General features: G+C 44.2%; 1 protein-coding gene across 1 annotated transcript in view; it reads right to left on the bottom strand.

Moving 5' to 3' along the window:
- LOC127624720 (tetratricopeptide repeat protein 1-like) overlaps positions 1-17,850 on the bottom strand; it is a 472,844-nt gene that overhangs the window by 38,683 nt on the left and 416,311 nt on the right. The gene's annotated exons all lie outside the window — the stretch shown is intronic.

Below are 17,850 nucleotides of genomic sequence, written 5' to 3'. Positions count from 1 at the left end.
TGTGACAATTGATCAATTTATTATTTATTTAAATATAAGTAACTGTATTCCACTACAGTTACAATTTAAATAATTGGTAATTCGAATAAAGTTACATTCAAAAAGTATTTTTATTACTGAAGAGATTACATTTTATTGTCATTTGTTTCATTTAATATTTAGTCCTTTCAGATGGAAAATATTTATACATATTTATACATATAAATGATGCGATCCAAAGTGTATTTGAACAGTGGTGAAACTCTTTCTTTTGATGTGTCGCATTCATATGAGCAGATAGAGAAGTAAGTTTGGATCAGAAGAAATATAAATAAACCTTGTGTAAAATGTCATCTTTCCGCTAAGCTAAAATGCTATTTCTAGCCATTTTACAAGCACGTTACCAGGCATGATCATATTTTTTTTATCAAGAAAATTCACGTTGGATCATAATTTATTTTTTCTAGTAAGACCTTTGATATTAGGGCAAAAATCGTATTCTTGATTATAATTTTTGTATTGTTTTCCTGTAAAAATATCTAAATATCAATTTGATTGATCTTGTTTTAGAAACAATACTGCATAAGATATTTAGGTTTTTCAGAGAATGTATTTTTAACATGTGTATTTTTTCTTACTGTACTGGCAGAGTTTTTATAGTCAAAACAAGTGAAAAAAAGTAAGTAATCCAAATTATTTAGAATATGTTACTGACTTTGAGTAATTTAACGGAATACTTTACAAATGACATTTTACAGCATGTATTCTGTAATCTGTAGTAGAATACATTTTAAAAGTAACCCTCCCAATCCTGTCTGTGAGGGAGAGTGCCTGGGCAAAACAAGCTCAGAAGGCCTGTATATTTTTTTCAGAAATAACAAACCCGAACTAAAAGTCCTACTTGAAAAACTGACCCAACACTTTGAGAGTGCTGACAACCACATATTTGTATCTCACGTGTGTACACAGAACAACATGTCACCCTCATCGGTTTTTGCTGAGCTTTCCTACCGGGGCGGGGGGGCCCCCACAATGTCTGGGCCCCACGCAATTGGGTGGTTTGTGTGGTGGTTCAAAACGCTACTGCACGCAAAGGAACACAGAATGCCAAAGCCACACCTGTTTCTTAAAGTTTCTATTAAGAATGACACAATGTTCTTTTTTGCTTTATGTCATGACCATTTATGACAAAATCGAGCCTAACCCTAAAAAATAACATTACAAGCATAAAAAGGTATGGATACCATTCCAAGGAATAATCAATCCAGTACAGGGTATAATGTGGGGAATTCCACACAAGAGAATACAGGGAACACAACATGGCAACACAGCAGGAAATGCAATAATGCATTGAGAAATCTACAGCTTTCAAGTTACAAAGCTAATCATGCGTGCAGAGATTCCAGCAATGCTTTCCAAGAGTCTTGATTTATCTATTGTATCATTGTAATTCTATAAGCTGAAAGTTTAATTCTCAAACAAATTCCATTTTGGAATTTATTAAATCAGCTGGAGGGAAACAGAAAACATGGATTTTAAGAGCAAACAGCAAAAAACAATTCTCCTCCTACCACCCCCTCCACCCAAATACTCCAAGCTAAACATTCGAACAGCCTGTTCCAGTGAAGGTCTGGTGAAAAAAAGGGCCATAAGTTCAGTTAAAACTAATATTTGCCAGATCACCTCCCACGATTGCTGCTTCTTAGTGAAAAGTGATGTCTTTTCCAATTCAGTGTCTGTATTTTTTTTTGCCAGCTGCAGCTAAGTAACTGCTCACCACTCGCCACATACTGTAAGTTCATCTCTTTCCGTTAAAGATTGGCAGCTGAACTGATTAATTGACCATATTCACAAAGGAGAATGAACCTAAACAGTGTGTTCAGAATATTAAAGCCAAGTACAATGACTTACAGACATGTCTTTTCAGAACTGGCATACTGACACATGCCAAATATTTCAGAGGAGTTTAAATGTTATTCCCTGTGGCAAGATAATCAGGCACATGATGCATTTGTGCATTAAGGCAGTTTAAACATTGGTGATTAGGCACAATTTCCTAGTGCTTTAATGTCTGATCTAATGAGAGTAAAGCCAATGTCACACCACGTCTGCAGCGTGCAAACTCTCAGGCCTGTTTGTAATGTTTTTTTTGGGACTGTCAGTATCTTGTTCATATACTGCCTCTAAGTGGTGAATGTGATGACTTCATCTGTGGATACATTTGAGACAGTCCAAAATAGTCAAAAAGTCATGGGACTTTTGTCACATTTAATTCGAACCTATTTTGAATATAGCGTAACATGTATAGTTTTCTGTGGATGTGTAGAGAAAGATACCATTTTGCATGGTCCTGGTGTTGTTTGAATACTCTGCGGCCAGCAAACAAGTGACATTTTCTTTCCAGTCTTCATACATAAGGAATACAAGTAAAATGTGCCTATTTTTGGAGAACCTAATGCATGGAACCCACTCATCCCACACCTGATAACAGATCATTTACCATGCCCATGATTGACATCTTGCTTGTATTTAATTTCCATATGGGTAAAGAAGCATGCACTTGGTTCTTAAAAGCAATTTGCAATTATTGTCTAATTGCCTATATAAATATGCAGTTAACCCATAAAGGGTGTACAGTCTCTCTCTCTCAAATGGCCACAATGCACCAGTACACTGAGTTCCAATAAAAATACACAGCTCATACTCAATTGCCTTTACAGCCTGAGTCTAAAACGCCTTGACTATGATTTACAGCTTATCAATTACAAGGTATTACGCAGGCTTGTCTCTGCAGCCTCTCTTCCTCCGTAAAATTATATGGACAGCCCAATCCCTATGGGCCTATTTTGAGAGCACTTTAAATAGCACACAACGGACAGCTTTGCCACTTCTTTAACCCTGCAAGGTCACTTTTGTCACAGATACAGTGATTATAGCTAGAAACTATCACCTTCATGGGTAAGGAACATAGAGATGTGCAAGTCAGCATTTTCAGTGAAACGACGGGCAACTGGTGAAGGAGGTTATTGTTCACCATGGGATTCCTTTACTTCCAGTGCATTACAAAGTTTAATTATAACAGGGAAGCCCTTGTTAAAGATACATTAAAGGAACTGATCATAGCATTTTACATTTAACCAACCATTAACATATTTGTGTTGTGGTAAACTGTTGTAACAATATTGTGTTTTCATTCATTTTCGTTAGCTTCTAATGTGAAATCAAAGTGGTGAAGGTCAGACATTGTTAAGAACTATGGCTACTGCAACCATCTGGTCAAAGAAACATGACTGTAGTTTCACAAAACTATAGTACCCACACTGCATTCAAAACACTCACACTTTAACAGCATGCAAAACACCTTAAATAAAACGTCCGTCATACAAATAAATGGGATTCAAATGAATAAAGAAGATTCTTTATAACCCTTTTACATTTGTTTACTTTAACAGTATATACTGTATGTTGGGTGATCCATTTAGAGGTACAGTGGAGCCAAAAAGTATTTAGACACTTCAGCCACACTATTGTCATTGCCTTAGGTAACAAAACAATACCAAAGCAAGTGGCATTTATATATAAAAAAAAAGATAGCACAAGCACACTTTTAAGACTTAACAACTAGATATACAACTAGATGTGTAATGTGATGAACTAAACCTGTTCTTATTCTGCTTCGACACCTTTATGAACTTGAGGAAAACTGATTTTATTCATTCACTAAAAATGACCTTAGGACCAGAGGGATAAAAAAAAAATTCTAAAAGTGTGAAGTTACTTCTGAGAAACAGTCTAATGTAATTTCTTTGCAGATGCCACTGATTTGACATTTTGGGTTTGTTCCCAAACCTAGTGAGCTGCCTTTGGAGGCAGCATGTTAAGACATCACAGGTGCACTCAAGACACAAAGACTGTTCCAAAAGGTAGGTATTTTAATTATATCTCTGTGGCAGGACGGAGGGCAGGGCCGGGTCGTGATTCTACACACCCGGTCCCTTATCAGGCTAATCAAGCCTCCGAGAGGGATAAAGGAGGAGGCGAGAACCAGCTTTTCAATATAAATAATATTTTAATAATAAACTTAAACAGAAGACACAGACACACACGACGGACATGTCCGTAAACTATCTCTCTCTCCCGCACAATCCTCCTCAATCGGCCTTTATCCCTCTCGGAGGCTTAATTAGCCTGATAAGTGACCGGGTGTGTAGAATCACGACCCGGCCCCGCCCTCCGCCCTGCCAGAATCTCATTCTGGACTCATTTTAAGTTAGCATTGTATGTATCATTGCCCATGTAGGCAATCTGAGAATGCAATGCAAAGAGCATGGTAAAAAATAAATGCAAGATGTTGGACAAAGCAAGATTCATTTTGAATATGAATATTCTTATATTTCATTCAATACTGTATTGTTAAAAAAGTTACAAATAATAGAAAACTGACTATTTTACCCAAAATGTGTGTGTACCATACTGTATCCTGTTAATATATGCTCATTAGAGTCTTGTGCCGTTGCACTCGCATCACCTGTATTGAAATCAGTCGCGAGTCGAGTCTCCCGTGCAATGCCCTTGAGGAGCACTATTTGAATGCAGCTTGGAATTGCTGCCTATGCAGAGCATTCCAAATCTGTCTCTTATGAGGCATCATTTCAGTGATTGCTATGATGCTGCAATAGAAGACAGCTGCCTATAGGCAGGAGATAGCGAGGCAGCCACTGTATGGAAATGTTAATTTCTTCCCAAATTTACAGAAAATCATTTTGAGAGGTGTAGAGATTTCTGAAGTTCTGGTGGCTGCAGAGACTCTTATGACTTTTGAAGACAGGAGGTGTGTCACTACTGAAGCAGAGGGAGAGAGAATGAAAGCGAGAGAAAGGGAGAACGATGCACACAGGGGCTGTATGAAGAGAGATGGGCTGGCAATGAAGAGAAAAATGGACAGAATGCAGAAGGACCAAACAGTCAAGACTGTTCTTACTCTGTATAATGAGTCCAGTCTAAAAAGGTAATGGGTTGTCTGGTTAGCAAGTTTTCAAACAGGTAGCAGTTTTAACTATTGGTCAAGGAGATAAAAAGCCCTTTAATGACATTGGGCCTCATTCATGAAACAATAGCAGAATTTTTTTTTTGTAAACGGGTCGGAAAGCTATTCTGACATAAATTCTAAGATTAAGGAAAGTTGTAGTATTTTCAAAATGTTAGCTGGCAAGACCAATATGGAAAGGAGGCTGCAGAACACCTGATCCAGAATGAAAAAATACAGTTTTTGCTAAGAACGAACCAAAATGAAAATATTTTCGTTCTTAGTCCCTGTTTGGAATTCACGAACATATACCGATCAGTCACAACATCAAAACCACCTGCATAATATTGTGTAGGTCCCCCTCGTGCCGCCAAATTCGACAACCCACATCGCAGAATATTATTCCGAGATGATATTCTTCTCACCACAAAAGTACAGAGCGGTTATCTGTGTTACCGTAGACTTTGTTAGTTTGAACCAGTCTGGCCATTCTCTGATGACCTCTCTCATCAACATGGCACGTCTGTCCACAGAACTGCCGCTCACTGTTGTGTTTGAAAATCCCAGGAGATCAGCAGTTACTGAAATACTCAAACCAGCCCATCTGGCACCAACAATCATGTCATGATCTAAATCACTGATATCACATTTTTTCCTAATTCTGATGGTTGACGTGAATATTAACTGAAGCTCCTGACCTATCTCTGCATGATTTTATGCACTGCAATGCTGCCACACGATTGGCTGATTAGATAATTGCATGGATGATTGTTTGTGCCAGGTGGGCTGGTTTGAGTATTTCTGTAACTGCTGATCTCCTGGGATTTTTAGACACAACAGTCTCTAGAATTTACTCCGAATGGTGCCAAAAACACAAAAGAATCCAGTGAGCGGCAGTTCTGTGGACAGACGTGCCATGTTGATGAGAGAGGTCATCAGAGAATGGCCAGACTGGTTCAAACTAACAAAGTCTATGGTAACACAGATAACCGCTTTGTACTATTATGGTGAGAAGAATATCATCTCGGAATAATATTCTGCGATGTGGGTTGTCGAATTTGGCGGCACGAGGGGGACCTACACAATATTATGCAGGTAGTTTTGATGTTGTGACTGATCGGTGTATGTTCGTGAATTCCAACAGTCTCTTGAATTTACTCCGAAAGGTGCCAAAAAAAAAAAAGCATCCTGTGAGCGGCAGTTCTTTGTTATATGGCACACAAAAGGGAAAAAAAATGTCATGAAAATTATATGCAATGGCAGTTGATAGCAACTCTCATTCAAAGCTTTAAAAAGCATCCCAAATATCATAAAAGTAGCCCATGCGTATTGTGCATTATATTTCAAGTCTTCTGAAGGCATACAACAAGACTTGCGTTGTTTTCAGTGCTAAACAACGCACGTTCTTGCGTGAAAACATGAGACACTATGAGCAAGCTTCTCTCATGGCAGCTCTCATAAGCACGCAACAGAAACAAAGATTTTCACTGAGAAATTACTTTGATTGTTTTTCAACAAAACCTATCGTATGCCTTCAGGAGACTTTAAACATGATGTATGAGCCACATGGAGTAATTGTATGATACTTTGGGTGCTTTTTTAAGCTTTGAAGTGAGTCACTATGAGTTACCATTGAATTGATTGACTGATATATTTATAATTTTCTTTCACTTTTGTGTTCTGCTATAAGAACTAAGGTGATGCAGTTTTTAAAAGTTATGAAGGGGAGTAAATTATGACAGAATTTTAACTTTGGGTGAACTCTCCCTTTAAATCCCTGCATTTTTAAATTTCTGTATTATATACACTGCCAAAGTGTAAAAAAAATACATTCTCTAAATTACATAATGAAACATATGCCACTCACTCTTTACAATTTAAGACAAGTAAGACAAGTGATTATGTCTGGTTTTCCTACAGGACACACTACCAAACTGAAATAATCTGCTGATGTGTGCAGAAAGAGGGCTGAGATCTGAAAGCTATTATCATACATTAATTAAGTCTAGGTAACAGCACATGCCCCAGAGTACAGCTGACACTTTAGAGACCACTGCCTGCTGCATGCACCAAGTGCTCATACAACCCCTGTCACCCCAGCACTCTGTACAACAGCTATGAAGCTGGCCACAGTGTATGAAACTATCTCCAGAGGGAGGATGCCGAGCAACTTACACAAACATTCATCATCATGCGTGACCGTCGGGGATCAATGGGAAGCCAATCTCGGGTATTCCACCTTCAGTCAGTCGATCCACACCACAGCTTTCTCCAGTCACTCGCAGCAGTCATTCAACTGCAAGTGCTCGGAGGGACAGTACAGAGACAGGCCTGCACATGGACCAACTAGTAACCAAGGACTAATGGAGTCGATTCATTAGTCTTTCTGAAAATATAAGATGCAACTGGAACTTCACAACCCACTCTACAGGGTTCATACTACTATATAAATTAATTTAAAGATTGTGATTCTAGGCCTGGAAAAAGTCATTGAATTTTATAGTGAATGTAGATTTTTTTCTAGTTCTGCTCATCTCTCAAATATTTCATCAGCTGGAAATTGCTCTGTTCCAGAACAATCTCTGTAACACTTTACAATAAGGTAAATGGTAAATGGTGGTAAATGGTAAATGGCTGTGCAGTGTGTAAACCTCACTCTCCTGACCTCAAGAGGTGCACTAGCGACTGACACTAGAAATTGTAGCCTTTAGCCTCCTTTTAGCACACCTGCCTCCCACACTGGAGACTCTAGTTCGAATCCCGTTCGGAGCGGGGCAACCAAGATCGGTAACATTAACAAATACTTTGTATTAACAACATTTATTAATCTTGGTCAATGTTAATTTTGAAATATAGTATTGGTCACTGTAATTTAATGTTAGTTCAAAATGCATTAACTAATGTTACCTTAATGTAAAAATGTAAAGGAATATTCCAGGTTCAATACACGTTAAGCTCAATCATAATGTTTATTACCACAAAACGTCTAGGTTAGGTATGTAACCTCCGTTCCCCGATGGAGGGAACGAGACGTTGTGTCAGAGAAGCGACACTAGGGGTCTCTCTTGAGCGCCGATATTCACCTCTGAACTATGAAATAAGGCCAATGAGAGTTGGCAACCAGTATTTGCATGTCCCGCCCCCGGACATACGGGTATTTAAGCGGCGCAAATACGGGAGTTCATTCAGGATTTTTCTGAGGAGCCAGAAATGGTCCGGCCACAACAGGGGCTCGGCTCAGCGACGTGGCAGGGGAGACACAACGTCTCGTTCCCTCCATCGGGGAACGGAGGTTACATACGTAACCTAGACGTTCCCCTTCTGTCGCTCTCTCCACGCTGTGTCAGAGAAGCGACACTAGGGGTCCACTTAAAAAGAGCCATGTGCTGAGCCGTGTACGTGATCCGCTGATACAGGAGCGAGCAGGTATTCCTACGTGCAGAACGACCAACTGTATCAGGCTGCATGTACCCTTCCCCAATGCCCCATTTAAGCCATCAGAATTCCTTATCGTTACCCTGGAGGGGGGAACAAGGTGACGGCGTGTAAGGGCTGGGGCCCTTACACGCATTGAGGGAAGGGGGTCTTAGCCCTTATTAGGGCGGAGAAGACCCTGCGGAGGCCACACCTACCCGGGAGGGGAGGCAAATTTTGAGTGGCAAATACATTGCATGGCCTATACTTAGGTCTTATGCGGAAAAGTAGTGCGGTGGTAGATCCAGCCTCGCAGAGGGGTGAAGCATACAGCACGGCAACCGAGGTAGCTGAAACTGCCTAAGGGAAACACGGAGTCAACTCGTGAGGGGACAGAACCCCTGTGTGGTTTTACACACAGGGGGAGTCCGAACAGGAGGCCTTACCTGTGGGGCACCTATACCAGTACAGGGTAGCTTGCGGTACCCGCAGTGGTTTGGGTCGGCGAGTTCCTCCGCAGAACTGCGACCCACGAGGGCTAGGGAGCAGTCAACCAGTGTCCCAAGCCTGGGATCTCCTGGGAATGAAGGCGCACTGTTTCCCTGGTTAGGGGAAGGGCTGGGTGCAAGCGATTCACCCGGTCAGATCGTGGACGTGCCACCGAGTTCTCACGGGCTCGGTACCTGAGAGAACACGGACGATACTGACTCAACTCGGAGATTGTAGAATCTCGCAAAAGTGTTAGGTGTTGCCCAGCCCGCTGCTCTACAAATGTCTGCTAGGGCAGTGCCCCTAGCCAGTGCCCACGAGGACGCAACACTCCTGGTGGAGTGGGCTCGGACCCGCAAAGGGGGCACGGCCTGGGTGTGATAAGCCAGGGAAATGGCGTCGACAACCCAGTGGGCGAGTCTCTGCTTGGAGACAGCATTCCCTTTCTGCTGTCCCCCAAAGCAGACGAAGAGCTGCTAAGAGCGTCTGGTGCTCTGTGTGCGGTCCAGGTAAATGAAAGTGAAAGGGCTGGGTCTGCCTCCTCCCGGGGCAGCGCTTGCAGGTTCACCACCTGATCCCTGAAGGGTGTGGTAGGAACCTCGGGCACGTAGCCCGGTCACGGTCTTAGGATCACGAAAGTGTCCGCCGGACCGAACTCCAGGCAAGCGTCGCTAACAGAGAACGCATGCAGGTCCCCGACCCTCTTGATGGAAGCGAGCACGATCAGCAGAGCTGTCTTGAGAGAGAGGGCCCAGAGTCCAACTGAGTCAAGCTGCTCGAAGGGGGGTCTCTGGAGTCCCATAAGGACGACCGAGAGATCCTAGGAGGGAAACAGGTTAGGCCGGGAGGGAGTCATCCTCCGGGCACCTTTTAGGAACCTGACGATTAAGTCGTGCTTACCAAGAGACTTGCCGTCTACCGTGTCAGTGGTGGGCAGCGATAGCGCAACATACACCTTGAGGGTGGAGGGGACAGCCTCCTCTCCAGCCTCTCCTGAAGAAACACGAGCACTGACCTAACTGCGCGACTTCTGCAGGTCTTCGGCTCGGAAGAACACCAGTCTCATGAACAGACGCCACTTCAGGGCGTAAAGATGCCTGGTCGAAGGGGCTCTGGCTTGGTTAATAGTGTCTATGACGGCCGAAGGTAGGCCACCTAGATCCTCCACGTCCCGTCCAGGGACCAGACGTGGAGATTCCAGAGGTCTGGATGCGGATGCCAGAGCGTGCCCCGTCCCTGAGAAAGAAGGTCCTTCCTCAGGGGAATTCGCCAGGGAGGGGCTGTCATGAGGAGCGTGAGATCTGAAAACCACGTCCGGTTGGACCAGTAGGGGGCCACCAGAGTGACTTGCTCCTTGTCCTCCCTGATCTTGCATAGCACCTGCGCAAGAAGGCTCACTGGGGGAAAAGCGTACTTGCGCAGCCCCGTGGGCCAGCTGTGCGCCAGAGCATCTGTCCCAAGGGGAGCCTCTGTGAGGGCATACCAGAGCGGACAGTGGGAGGTTTCCTGGGAGGCAAACAGGTCTACCTGGGCCTTGCCAAACCTGTCCCAAATCAGCTGGACCGATTGGGGGTGGAGCCTCCACTCTCCGCCGGGCAAGTTTTGCCTTGACAGCGCATCCGCTATCACATTGAGGTTGCCGGGAATGTGAGTGCTGCGCAGTGACTCCAGTCGCTGCTGACTCCAAAGGAGGAGACGACGGGCGAGCTGTGACATGTGGAGGGAGCGTACTCCGCCTTGGCGGTTTATGCAGGCCACCACCGTGGTGCTGTCTGTCCTGACTAGGACATGCTTGCCACGAATCAACGGAAGAAATTTCTTCAGGGCAAGAAAAATGGCCAGCAGCTCTAGGCAATTGATGTGCCAGCGCAGCGGGCCTTGGTTCCACCGGCCTGCAGCTGCGCGCCCCTTGCACACGGCGCCCCAGCCCAATTTGGAGGCGTCGGTTGTAACCAGAACGCGAAGGGACACCTGCTGCAAGGGTACTCCTGCCCGTAGAAAGCAGAGGTTTGGCGGCAGGTGGGGGTAACTTCCACACCGTCGCCATGCTCGTCTACCGCTGCGAACCAATCTAGATGCCAGATGCCAGATAGAATTTGTTTCTGGGTAAGCATTTTGAACGGGAGTTTGGACAAGGTCCGATTGAAAACTCGCAGGTCCAAAATCGGTCGTATGCCGCCACCTTTCTTGGGTACAACGAAGTAAGGGCTGTAGAAACCCTTCTTTGTTTCGGTCGGAGGGACAGGCTCTATCGCGTCCTTGATTAGAACGGAGGCGATTTCCTCATGCAGGGAGTGGGCATGTTCGCCGTGCACTGCGGAGGAACGAACGGCCACGAAGGGGGGCGGAGACCTGGCAAACTGAATTGCGTAACCGAGTCGGATGGTCCGGTGCAGCCACCGTGAGGAGCTGGGCAGTGAAAGCCATGCCTCTAAGCTCCGTGCTAGGGGCACCAAGGGGACGAGTATTTTGACGCATACCGGCGGGCTTCGCAGCGGTGCGGAACAGGTAACGCGGCGTCGGGAGGCGCTGTGGCGTCCCGAGGCTCTGGTGCTGAGAATAAACTCAAAGCACTTACCTTGTTCCGCGCACCCGGCAGGGGGCAGGTTCGTGACTGAGGAGGAGGTCTGATGCTGGCATCCTCTGGACCCGTCTGAACCGGCCGGCCGGAGAACAGTCGTGGGGCTGAGGGCGGAAGCACCGCATCCTGGGCGCCGAGACTGTTGAGGCCTGAAAGCAAAGTGCCGTGAGAACGACATTTGTGGGCCATGTGACCCAGAGGTAAAGGAAATAGCTCTTTTATTGAGAATTTGGGTACCGCAGCCCCCGTCATGGGGTGCGGCAAATGAAAAAACAAAAGATTCTCCTCCCGGCCCTCCACCGGGGGACGGAGTGGTCTTACCACCTCCGGAGCTAACTTCTCGTCCTCTGGGTCCGCTGTCTCAGGGATGCTTGGGAGCCTTCCGGGTCCTCGAAGGGGTCCGTGAGGCAGGGGGCGTACGCTTCCTGCGGTTTGCTAGACGCCGGGGCTGAGAGCTGGGCCCAGGTTGGGGCAGATTAGAAGGTCTTCTGGCTGCGGGAGGATGCCCTCGGTGAGCAGGTGGGGCCTGGGCCGTGGCGGCAAGCTTGCGGCGCGGCATGATGTGCGAAATGGCCTCCGTCTGCTTCTTCACCAGGGAGAATTACTGGTCAAAGTCCTCAACGGTGTCGCCGAAGAGGCCGAACTGGGAGACAGGAGCATTGAGGAAGCGAGTCTTGTCAGCTTCATGCATCTCAACCAAGTCCAGCCATTGCTGACGTTCCTGGACCACCAGAGTGGCCATCGCCTGCCCGAGTGCCTGCGCTGTGACCTTCGTCACTCTCAGGGCGAGGTCGGTCACTGAGCGCAGTTCCTGCAGCGTGTCGGGATCAGGGCCACCCCCGTGCATGTTGGCGAGTGCCTTGGCTTGGTGGACCTGCAGGAGAGCCATGGCATGCAGGGCAGAAGCGGCGCCGTCCGTAGCGCTGTAGGTTTTCGCGGTGAGCGAGGATGTTGCTCTACAGGACCGGGAAGGGAGTACAGGGTGGCCCCGCCAGGTGGTAGTGCTTCCGGGACATAAGTGGAGCGCAACAGCTCTATCCACCTGAGGGATCTCCGTGTACCGCGTGGCGCTCCGCCGTCGAGGGTGGCGAGGGCGGATGAGCAGGTGGCGGTGCGACGAGTGGAGAGGGGTGCTCTCCACCGAAGACGCCAGCTCATCATGCACCTCCGGAAGAAAGGAACCGGGGGCGAGGCTGTGAGCGGCCCCATGCCCAAGAACCAATCGTCCAGCCGTGATGGCTGTGGGGAGGATGGAGGGTTCCAATCCAGGCCCACGCTGTTGGCTGCCCGGAAAGCATATCGGACATCTGTGCGCCGGCCTCCTCCTGGGCATGCAAGCCCGAGTCGGCAGCCCAGAGGAGCCCTCAGCATCAGAGCCCACGCCCTCGATGTCGCGGCAAACTCATATGCTTCCATCGCAAGAGGGTAGGCAGACTGGCTGTGAGGCGAGTCGCCGCCACCTCGAGCGGAGACGGAGTCATCGAGCGTGCCGGGCACGGGTGGTCCGAGGGGCGTATCCGGCGGAGCTGCACCCGCTGCCATCCTCGAATCGCCTCCATCGCCAGCCGCATCGTCCTCAATCCCGTGGGAAGAAGGAGCGGCTGGGCGGCTGGAGTGGCTTGCTTACGGTTGTAAGCAAGCCGCGATCGCTAACGTTGTCATGGTCATGTTCTCGCAATGAGAACATGAACCATCCACAAACGCAGCCTCAGTGTGATCACTGCCCAGACACACGAGACAACGCCTGTGGCCGCCGGAAGCGGAGAGTACTCTACCGCATCCAGGAACAACACAGGGGCGGAAAAGCATCTTTATAAAGACGCGCCCTTAAAAGGACGCTCAACGCCGCTGTGTTTTTTGCTCTTTTAGAGGAAATTACTCTTTAAATAAAATCACTCTTTTATGAATGAAAGAACTCGTGAGAGATCTTTCTTATCTGCAACTGTCGATGCGCTCAGGGGCAGGAAGTGCACAGCCGTGCAAACAGGAGAAAGCCGCTGTTGTGCGCCGTAGAATCCAACAGTATGCAGCAGAGGATAGCAGGAACTTGGTGTGTAAAACGCAGCAGTCTGCAAACACGACCATCGGCTCCGAAGAAATTTTCTGAATGAACTCCCGTGATTTGCGCCGCTTAAATACCCGTATGTCCGGGGCGGACATGCAAATACTGGTTGCCAACTCTCATTGGCTTTTTTCATAGTTCAGAGGTGAATATCGGCGCTCAAGAGAGACCCCTAGTGTCGCTTCTCTGACACAACGTGGTGAGAGCGACAGAAGGGGAAACTAATTTTGACATGCCCTTCCTTTTCTTTTTTATTTAAAAATCTGAGTTTCAGGGAGGCATTAATAATGGAAGTAAACATGATTTTAGTGTGATAAAACCACTTACTAACCTTTTCTGTGTAACGTTATAGCCAATTTTACAACATGACAAATGTCAAAAACACTAAAACCCTAAAATGTCAATTTAAACTAATTTAAAGCTCAAATATTGCATGATTTAGTGTTGGGCGATTGATAACATTTTATTTTCAATTATGATTTTGGCTTCCAATAATTATGAAAACAAATAAAACTAGTATTGTGCTGCATCATGTTTCGCAATGAAACACCCCATCATTATATCTTTAAAGCATCCTATTATGAAAATAAACCCTTTCTCTGTGCGGTCAGTGCCACGTTTTTGAGTTGCGTGAAGTTACCGGGGAAGAGATTGAATCTTCTCCCGGCTGATGCACACTCTGGTGCAGGGCTGCTCGTCACTTGCGCGCGTTTGCTGCAGCTAGATTATAACATGATGACTCGTGACATAGTGAATCATAATATACAGTATGTGTCACATTCACTGTGTGTCATATTATGGAGAAAATATGCATGAAGCTCTATTAAGAAAATAAATTAAAGATGGATTGAAGTGAACAGAAAGGTGAGAGATTAGTCTTAGCCCATTATACACTAGAACAAAATATGTTTTTGATTAGTCTTTTTTGGCTTGTTTTCCAAAATAATATAAAAAATTCCTTTAAAACAATGTACATTTAATTTAGGAGCTATACTGAAGAAGAAAAATTGTTAACAGAGAATGTTGAATACAATATTTAATCAAGGCTCGACATAAAAAAAATGTATGTACTTGCTGTTGATCTCCAATTTTAATCAATAAAACCACATTTCAGATATATAAAAGATGTATAAAATATAAGAGACATGTTATATACATGATATGTAAAAGCAACAACAACACCAACAACAAAATTATTTAATATTGCTTTGTTCTAGACCTGAAAAAGTTAATGTTGTTATTGTCTGTAGGAAGTCAAAGCCTAGCAACCAGGGGACAAACTATGCTACAAAGATAGACTGGGATCCTTGTATATCAGAGTTTGTACATGTATTACTTACAGTGTAATATTGAAACTCTTAATATAAAATGTGGCACTTTGTTTTAAGTAATAACAATAATAATACAAAGAAAATGTCCTAAACCCAAGAAGAAACTTTTTAAGGAATAAGGCCAGATGATCCATTAATTGCATTTCAACCAAACTGTACCTTTTCCAACAATCTGTCCTCCTTAAGCATACCGATATTTTGTTTTACAGTTCTAATACAAAAACTGGCAGCTATTCACAGATTGCTCGTGTCTAACTCATGAAACATTCTGAGCTAAGGGAATATGTGTGGGTGAGTTGCAGCGAGAGATTTTCTTTTCTTGGAGCAATGGAAAAGTGGGCCATACAGAAGAGTGCAAAATCCTGCTTTGGTATTCTAAAAAAGACCAAGTTAAGACAAGTGCTTTTAAAACAGACATATTATAGATTTTTAATTATGTTTTTTTTTCTTGAGGTATACTTTTAATGTTTTGACTATTTCGAACCTACCTCGGACCCTTTCTTAAATGGGCCTTTTTGGTGATGGGTCGTTAAGAGGTCTATATAAACAGTGCTTTGGTGCATTACTCTTGAGCTGCAGGTTTTCTGTCAAGTCAAATATCGTTTTTAACTGCTACGTCCATCAAAGCCTGCCTTATACTAAGACAGGTTAAGAAAATGTGCTTCAAATGGTACCATGTAAATTTAATTGTTTTACTCAAGTTAAAAATATTTTTTAACATGACTACTTTAAATTAACCAGACAGGGTTAGATCAAGCAGAAATAAAATCCAATAAGTAAAAATTGTAAATAAGTAACAATTGCATTCCATTTTCTGGCGAAGCTTCTGAGCACTGAACAGCCCTCGTTGACATGTAAATCAGTCCTCATTGACAGTGTGCAAGAGGATGGCCTACCAGATCCTCAAATCAACTTAAGTATGCAGTCTTAAAACTACACTGTAATCATGAATTTCCTCCTCTGTTATTGTACTGTTAGTGACAAATTCAGCATGTAGATGTATTGCCTTTCATCATTGAATTTCCTTAGGCATTTCTCTTTCTGTTATTGCCTTTTGAATCATGCACTATTTCAGGGAGGTAAGTTATCCATGTCAGTCAGGAACCTATTGGGATTTCATTACAACACAATAGCCACATATTTGCTCGACCCAAAAAACCTTTAAGTTTTTACCTCCTTTTATTGTTAATAAAAAAAAACAGAACACTTCAGACATATATTTCTTTAAAATAAGTCCTTCCCTCAGTGCATGAAGGGACAATCAGGGTCATACGTAAGGAGAGCATCAAATACTGAGAGCCATTAGAAATCATAATGGGTAAGATCTGGCTTGCTTGCAGACACAAACTCTTTTGGGAGAACACATTTAGGAAGTAAAGTGAGAGAGAGAGAGTGATAGGCAGACACACACCAGAAAACTGCACCAACCCACCTGTCACTCCTCATGGGTGATATGTAGGTCTCCTGCTTCAAAAATACATGGAAAACTGTAAAAAGCTTCAAAATACCTGAATTTACAGGCTTTCAATCTAGGCTGAGCCATTAGGGACAGAAGAAGAAACATTTTTATCCACAAAACTTGAGTCACCCATCAGATCTGACATATTTAAAAGCAGAGTGAGTTAGAAAAAAACTCATGCTTTCCTGTTTCAATCCAGAGAAAGTGGAGGTTAGGTTGTCACCATCCACCTTTGCAGCAACTGCTTGAATCTTTTAGCCTACTGACCCTTTTCACATCACTGCCAAACATGTCTGTTCACTTGAGGTACAGAGCAGATTGAAAACAAAACAGTGTAGAAAGTTCTTATTAGTGAATGGTAGGCTCAGGTGCAGCCTCCTCATCACCAACAGTTCAATGTTTCCTTGCTGATTACACAATTGATTATTGTTTAGCACAACTAAGTATCACCTGTTGACCATATGCATTTCAAAAAATATGGCTTCAGTCAGGTGGAAGTTTGTTCAATGTAGATGTTAGATTCACAACACCTTCTCAGGCAACAAAAGAAAGAGTCTGTGACAAGAAACTTCAAGGTCATCTACAGACTGCTTGTTGATCTTTATAAGAAAAGATTGTCTTGTCACGTGCTTGTGCTGTCTTGCATGCATCCATAAAATGAAGAGAACAGGATACAGCACCCTGGACAGTGAAAATCTAAATAGGTTAAGGTCAGTTCAAATCATCTTTGGTGTGAACTGCCCCTTATGCTAAACTCAAAAAACGTGTTATTAGAGCCCTCAGTAAGCCTGTAAAAACACTGTGTCCTAAAACTTATACAGAGGTTAGAAGCACCTTTTAGTTAGGCTATTACTACAATGAAGAAAGATGCCAATTGTGAGAGTTATATCTGACGTAGCCTGTAACAGCTGACTGAAGGTTAAAAGAGGGTTTGTACTTTCAAGGAAAATCCTGGACTTACCAACTATTGTCATAAAGAAATAGGAATACATGAGATCAACTCAGTACATACATATGCCAAGAGTCTCTCTAAATACAGTGTGCAAAACAGGTGAGACAGTAAAAAACTATTTTAACACAACGAATAACAGGACGAAGGCTTGGGATGAAGATATTCCCTGCATCTTGAGTTGAGTTTAAAGGTTCAATTCCCAGGTCAGTTGTTCTGAAGGCCCACTGACACAAGCGCAGACCAGCAACTTTCTATTCCCTACAGAGAAATGAGCTTGATATCCAGAAGCCCACAATTTTAGATATCTATGCGTTTTTATATGCACGTGTGCGAGCGTCTATTGGCGTGCGCGTGTATACGGCATATGCCTTTGCATATGTCTGACAATCCCATGAAAAAACCTTTAAACGTTTTTATTCTTGGCCAATATATTGCTGCAGAGACGCCCCCACAAGCACCCATCTGTTACTTAACCAAACATTTTTATGTCATCCGCACCACACATAAGCATACAACCGAAAGCTATGGCACATTTCAATTGATCCCATTTGCAACCT

The sequence above is a fragment of the Xyrauchen texanus genome, chromosome 31, assembly GCF_025860055.1.
Source record: "Xyrauchen texanus isolate HMW12.3.18 chromosome 31, RBS_HiC_50CHRs, whole genome shotgun sequence".
In the NCBI taxonomy this organism is placed as follows: Eukaryota; Metazoa; Chordata; class Actinopteri; order Cypriniformes; family Catostomidae; genus Xyrauchen; species Xyrauchen texanus.
This window is presented reverse-complemented; position numbering and strand designations above follow the sequence as displayed.